We start from the raw sequence: 7,863 nt of genomic DNA on the forward strand, positions 1-7,863 counted from the left end.
AGTAAAAATGGTAAAATGTAATCTAACTCTTAATAAAGATACATTCATAATACTTTTAACTCCTCTAGTTTATTTGAAATACTTCTCTTAGAGTTATTTTATTCCGACATCTACAATAAACATTTGGCATTCTATATTAATTAATGTTGAGTGTGATTTGATTTTATAGAATGTGTCAAATTATCCCAAAATGTAATAATCATATTACCCAAAATAGCATGTAGCAATCTGGTATTATTCTTCGTGAAATACACCAAAATTAGGTCCCATTATTTGCTTAGACCAGCCTATATCAAACTTGAGTTATGCTTAATGTGGAAGCCGCCATCCGTACTAAGTAGAGAATGTACAACTGATTATGGATGCTAATTAAGGCACAATTTAGAGCTTGAGTTGTGCTAACTCCTAATCTAGCTTTTTCAAAACTGACTCAACATATGAAAAGAAAAAAACAATTATATGATCCCATGTCTCATGCTTTCATGCATGCATTTGAAGATAAGCAAAATGGTTTGAGTCTTGGGTGATTAACTCCTCGGTAATAGTGGTGTAAATCTGTTAATCGCTTCAAAGTTTATTAAAAAATTCAAACGATACGAATAAAAATAATTAAATTTGAAAAATGAGTTTAGATAAAAAAAGAAATAAGTCTATTTAAAATATGAATTAAGTTTATATTTTATTTTTTAAAGCTTGAGTCCAGTTCAACTTAATTTGTTTTTAAATTTATAATTTTATTTTTATTTATTTAATATATTATATAATTTATATCATATTAAAATTAAAAAATACTATACCGTAATGTAAATATTAAAAATGTATTAAATTTTTTACATATTTATTTTTTTAATTACTCTTATAAGACACTTATCAACCCATGATCCTGCTGGTAGAGTCTAAAACCTTCACAATGTATCAAACAATTTCTCTAAAATAATATATAAATTTATTATGATTTGGATATTAATATTAATATATTATAATTTAAAATATTATTAAGAATTTTTTTACAGGTTATTTATTAATTTGTTTTAATGTGTGTCAATGTAATATTGTTTAAATAGTTCTAAAAAATTACATTTAGTTAGTTTTTAAACTTTAATTGGTTGACTCTATATTAATAACAAAATCAATATATGTTTTATTCTATGATTTCCAAATATTATATTACAATGGTAATAATAAATAGATATGTCAGTAGTTAAAATAAGTTTTAAATGCACTGATTAAGTACGAAAAGTAAAATATGTACACATTATTTTAATATTTAAAAAATAATTTAATAATTGAGCATACTAACTTTGAATTAAAATTTTGTTTTAAAATATTCTTATTTATGAGTTGGTAGAGATTATGGATAGTTCTAGGTATTTTGTCAAAAAGAGCAGATACGATTAGAACTTATATATTGATAACTTCAAAACATATAGACCTTTATAGCACTTTATGACTAACAATTCATGTAAATTCCGAGTGTTTTTTTATCATATTTTTGTAATTTTACTACAAAATATCTAAGTTGGACAAAATTAAAGACAAATCTTTATTTTTAATTATTTATATGTTAAACTTACACAATTTTGTCAATTTGAAGCAATTTGGTGCATTTGAAGAAATGACAGTTTTGGAGGTCACATTTTGGAGCTCAAATGTTGTAGCATCCCTAGAGCACAAGCCATACAAAGGAGGGATGATTAATAATCAACTTTGGACGCCCCAATTAAGGGATTATTGGATCATGGGATATGCTTGACCAAACTCAGAAATTGGGCAGAAAAAAAATTGGACAGTCTATTAAAGAGAAGAGAGCCTGAAATTACCCATTAAGGGAGAGAGGCCTAATCGTCCATCAAAGAGCCCAAATCAGCCATCCAAATTTGATTTAAAATATTTAAAAAACAACCACAAACTTTATCATACTGCCGTTCAAACCCCTCATCTTTTCAAGTTTTTTCTCTTACGCACCAAGCTAAAAATTGCAAAGCTATCAACACCCTTCCCTTAAAGCTAAAGGTCGACCATGGGGGGAGATATTTTCAAGGTTTCAATTTGCTAAAAATAGCCACTCCCACCATGTATAAATAGGCCCTAAATGATCACTCAATTCATCATTTACTCACTCATCTTCTATTCTCCTCTCTTCCATTTTTCTACTTCCCATTTGAGAGAAAAACATAAAAAGCTTAGAGAAGCAATTCTAAAGGCATGTTGGGTAGTAAAATTTTGGCATTCTTAAGGAGATTTGTGCAAAATGAGCGAAGCAGAAAGAAAGAAGGAAGGGAGCACGAGTAGAAAAACATTGAATTTGTCTTATTGTTCTTCCTCTTTTTACTTTTAGTTTGTTTTGCATTGATGAACATGCTTGTCAATTTTTTTTTGTTTTCAACTTAATCATAATCATTGATTATGCTCTTAACTTAAATGTATTAAAATGTTGTTAGTGATGTTATGTGCCTTGGTTGTTCATTCAGTCAGATAAAATCATGACATGTTATTTGTGCATTATGAATGTGCCTTGGTTGTGTTTTTGTCCTAGATAGCGAGTCCATTGTGTAGAGAGTATAAAGAAGACTTGTATTGCTGACTTCACTATGGAGGTCGAATATGTGGCTGCTTCTGAGGCTACCAGAGAAGCAATATGGCTTTAAAAGTTCCTCACAGATCTGAAAGTCGTTCCTGGTATGGAAAAAACTATCACATTGTATTGTGACAACTGTACGACAATAGCTAATACCAAGGAGACAAGAAACCACAAGAGGATGAAAAATATTAACAACCACAAGAGGATGAAAAATATTAACCGAAAGTATCATATCATAAGGGAGATAGTTGCAGATAGAATCGTGGATGTAGTCAAAGTCGTATCTAAAGACGACCTACGGGCCCGTTTACCAAGACTCTACTAGCTAGGAGCTTTGAGAAACACGTGGAAAGCATGAGAATGTGGAATACAACTCATCTACTTCACTAGGGCAAGTAGGAGACTACTAGATCTGCTACCTCGAGTGTAGTATATTTATTTGTAAACTTGTAATTTTTTCGAACAGATTGGTTAATAAAACACATTTATTTCTTACAATTAATATAATTTATAATATTGTTCTCAAATGGTTTTTGTAAGCAAAGTAAAATACAGGAAAATGTTACTCATTGGTTGTCTATTATTTCAAATAATACAAAGCGACATTAAATGGTCAGATTGTAGTATAGAAAGACAACTTGTATTAGCAAACGAACCTAAACATGTCCTTAGTCTAATCAAACATGAGCAAACCAATTGAAATACTAATAAATCATCTATCAATTCCAATTGGGGAGATGCCTTGTCTTGGGCATATGAGCGGATGACTCCCAGAATATAAAAATATAGATGTGACTGACTGGATTGACAACATTTCGGACAGGACCCAAGCAGAATAGATCTTGAATCCGTTTATGGATTTATTCACTTGTGAAGTTCATAGTGTGACATACCTAAATCTTGAGTGGATGGTGGACTATGTATGTGTGACTCGTACACTTTACTGTAAGTAAAAGTTTGAGTTCAAATAGATAAGGAACCAAAAGCTGTGAGTTGGGCGTATAACTTTTTCAATATGTAACATCATTTACAATAATAGAATTCATAGCCCAAGACATGGTTAAATGATATCCTCTCATAGGCATTACATGGTTGATGAAAAGTAAACGTGGTCGTTGGTCGTTCGTGTTTGTGATGGATGACTTGATCACTATTTGATATTTATTGACTTTTCATGAAGGAAGATGTAATGATTACCATGAGATAAAATAGGATCATATTGGGAAAACGAATATTATCCTAAAGAGATAAAGAATATACTATGAGGGTAACACACTTATGATATGGTCATTAGACATGCATTAAGTAAATACTTTTCTTATGGGTTGCGCATGGGAGCCCACAACCATGACACAATTGTGTGATCCATCATGTTCAAGGGAGGTCATTTGGCCCAACTGGACTGACTCATTGCTTGGAGAGATTGAAGACCTATCTACAAAGCAGGGCCAATATGGAACGCAATTTTAAAAAATATGCAATCTTAGAGATAATTTGTAATCTTAGAAGATATGATTCTATAATCTTAGAGATTTGATTTGTAGATAGCTTTTAATTCTAGCCATTGATGTACTTTAATCTGTACCATTGATTTTAGAGGGGCTCAACTATAAATAGAAGTCTCTCTCCCTCATTGTAATTCCTTCATTTAGTAATAGAATTCTTGAGAGCATTCACTCAAACATTCTCTATTGTGTTCTTACTTTTGTGGCTTTGTTCATCTTTCGAGATCTTTCAAATTTTGAGTTGCTTTGGAGGAATTCTGTTTGAATCATTAATTGTTGGGAGTTGGGCTGACATAGGTATTTTTTGAGCGAAAAAATTACCTAAGGCCACACGGATTGCGAAACTAAAGTTCTAGTCCCGTGACACTTTCATAATGGTATGTCGTAGGGAGAGCTCAGTCACGATACTATAGTGGAATGACTTTGTGACTTAATGAGTTTATAATTAATAGGTAAAAGGCCGGAACTTAATTATAAATCATTTGATCCCTAATTAGATATGTCCAACCGGTCCCTCAGCTAGCTCATTCAAACCAGAAATGAATTGCGTATTTGAATAGGAAAAGAGAAATGGGGAACATTCAGGAATGATTATGGTTTTTTTCGAAATGGAAAAATGGAATCATTTGGAAATGAATGTAGGTTTCCAAAATGGAAATGGAAATGGAAATTATTCATTTGCAATTCTATATGGATTACTTAAAAATTATCGGAAGAATGAGTTTATATTTTTTGAACTGTTTTGAAGCTCGAAAATTAAAACAAACCATCCGGTCACAGTGGACATGTTGAGTTGTGAAATATTAAATATATTTTCTCCAAATTTTATCAATGTTAAAATTGTCAAACTTTTGCCAAGGGTAAAATCGTCAAAATTTTATTTAGGGTAAAATAGGGATACAAAATTTTTTTAATATAAAACATTAAAGTTTATTTTAGGATATAGAAAAATTGAATCGGGTTGGATCACATTATAAAGTATTGGGTCGAAAGGCCCATGAAGTACTCGTAATTGGACCCAATGTGAGAGAGGCCCAAAACCTCTCATATAACATGAAGGGGCGACAACCCTAGTAGAAATACTAGGGTGTGTCGTCCACTCCACTCCTACTCTAAGTAGGAAGTTTTTCTATTTGAAATAAACCACTACAACTCAATAAGGGTTCTACATTTTCTTCTTATAAATAGATAGCACCGGTATACATAACTTTGAGAGATTGTTACTCTGTTGAAAATAGAGAGAATTTATTCTCAACTATTAAATATATTTTTCGAAATAACAGTTCTACCAGTTTCTGTTAAGGAAGAGAGAATTTTCTTTTTCACCCCAAATAATCGAAAGAAAATTTTTCTAGTTATGTTTTTTGATTCAATTGGTTTGAGCCCACAATCGAAGTAATTTGTGGTACGAGAATAGTGGAGAAGATCATTTGGTTGAAAGCCAGGAACAACGAACGTTCGCTATACCAAAAATATAGGTATGAATTCGGTTAGGGTTTATTGTTATAAATATCATAAATAGGATCGGTTTTCAAATTTTTAATTTTTTACTGTACAAGAAAACATTTTTCAAATAGGATTTTTTCCAACACAACGTGGTTTTGTCGAAGCCTATTTTTTCTAATTAAGGGGATCCCAATAATGAAGGAAAGCAAGAGTGGTGACCTCTTACGATCGAGATGTACAAGAGAGAAACACAGTTCGAGTTAGGCGACAATAGAGACATAAGCCGAAACGAATCTTCCGAGGGGCGAAACTACCTGATAGAGAGGTTAGTAGGGAATTGGCTGAGGCATTAAGACAATTTCGAGATGAGTAAAATAAATGTCATTCTGAGGACGCAAAGAGGACATCGTGAGAATGGGTAAGAGAGAATGTCACTAGCCGTGGATCAAAGCCCATGATGGATGCACACAAACCATCCCATAGAGGTCAACTGGTGAAATAGGGCTCATTTAATCCAATTGCACTAGCCCGATTCATGGAACACATGAAGAAGCCTATCTACTTGAAGCATTGGTGGGTAGTGAAACACTCCAGTTAAACTAGAGTTACCGTAACCAAAAAAAAATTTATAAAATTTTATTAAAACCAGAATATAAAAAAGCATTTAATGGAATTTTAAAGAATTTGTATCCACCTATGTTAAAATCTATAGAGAGAGACAGTTTGCTCAGGGTTCATTCATCTTTGAGCTTGTGTTAAACTATGTTTGTGTTAGACTATGTTTTCAATTGCTTTATAATAATTTATAAATTTTTATGATTTTTAATTAATTTCTAATAATTTTTATAATTTTTTATATTTTTATATTTTTTATGAATTGTAATTAATTTATAATCATTTTTATAATTTTTTATATTTTTTTATACTTCTGGAATCAATCTAGATAAATGGGTATCCATATTCAAACGAATATGGACAACTCTTTGTCCAAATTTATTGTGTAATTATTTTAAAAACAACTTTAACTTTTATTTAGTTATTTATTTACTAACGTGGCAGTGACACATCAACTATAGGTGATGATGTAACATTGCAACATCAACATTAAAGAATGATGTGGCACTGCCACGCCAACACTCGGCAATAACGTGACAGTGCCGCACTAGCAAATAGTGCTGACATGACACCTATTAACAATTACATCAGCGTTTTCGTTAAATACTAATGATCAATGTTGATCAAATGGCCTTTGGCCAGTTTTGTTAGTTAAGGGGCTCAATTAGGTGCAAAAGGTTGGGTGGCTTAATTGATTTTTCCGAAAAAGTTTGAGGGCTTATTAATTATATGAGGACTAAATTGGTCCATTTAATAAATGTCAACTTTGTTACAATTTGGCCTTTTTTAATTCCTTTTAATAGTATAAGGACTAAATTGGTCCATTTAATAATAGAGTGACTAATTTAGTTCGGCCTCTATAGTAGGACCTATTACAAATTTTCACACATGTTATGATGTACAGCAAACCCTTTCTATAACAATCACCCAATATAACCAAGTTTGTTGTAGAACTGATTTTTTATGTCTTATTTTTACCCTCTATAATAACTTTTCTTCTATATCAACAACCATAAAGTATGAAGTATATCTTTACTAATTTAGTTTTCTATAACACGATATCGTCTTATATTTTAGTAAAATTAGTTTTTTTTTCTACATGAAATAAAAAAAGAAAATTTAGTGAAGATATTATTTCTATAAAATTTTTACATTCTATATAATAATATAATAATATTTTTTTATAGTAGTTAATAAATGGAATTGTATTTTTAAATTATATTAAAGATATATCTCCAATTAATATTATTAATATATTATAATTTTTAATTTAAAAATTTTAAAAATTCAAATATGATCAAAATCTCAAATGTTGACTTTGTTAAATTGGGTGCAAAAGGTTGGGAGGAGCTTAATAGATTTTTTCAAGAAATTTTGAGGGCTTATTTTACCAATAAGCCTGTTATATATTACTATAGATTTAATTTAACTGTTATAAATTACATAATACAAAAATAACATAATACAATATATTATAAACATTAAAAACGAGTCGAATTGTGCTCAAATCTTAAATGTTCAAGCCCGTATTTTAACTAGAATTAATTTTTTTGTCTAAGTCAATTTTTTAAGCTTAATATTTTTATCTAAACCCTTCTAAATTTCAGACTGACTTTCAAGTTTAAACGAATATCCCAACTTATAAACAGGTATAAACAGCAACGAAAGACAACAAAAGAAACACCTATATTAAAGTTTTGCACCAACGACTATGTA

Source organism: Gossypium hirsutum, chromosome D01 (genome assembly GCF_007990345.1).
Source record: "Gossypium hirsutum isolate 1008001.06 chromosome D01, Gossypium_hirsutum_v2.1, whole genome shotgun sequence".
In the NCBI taxonomy this organism is placed as follows: domain Eukaryota; kingdom Viridiplantae; phylum Streptophyta; class Magnoliopsida; order Malvales; family Malvaceae; genus Gossypium; species Gossypium hirsutum.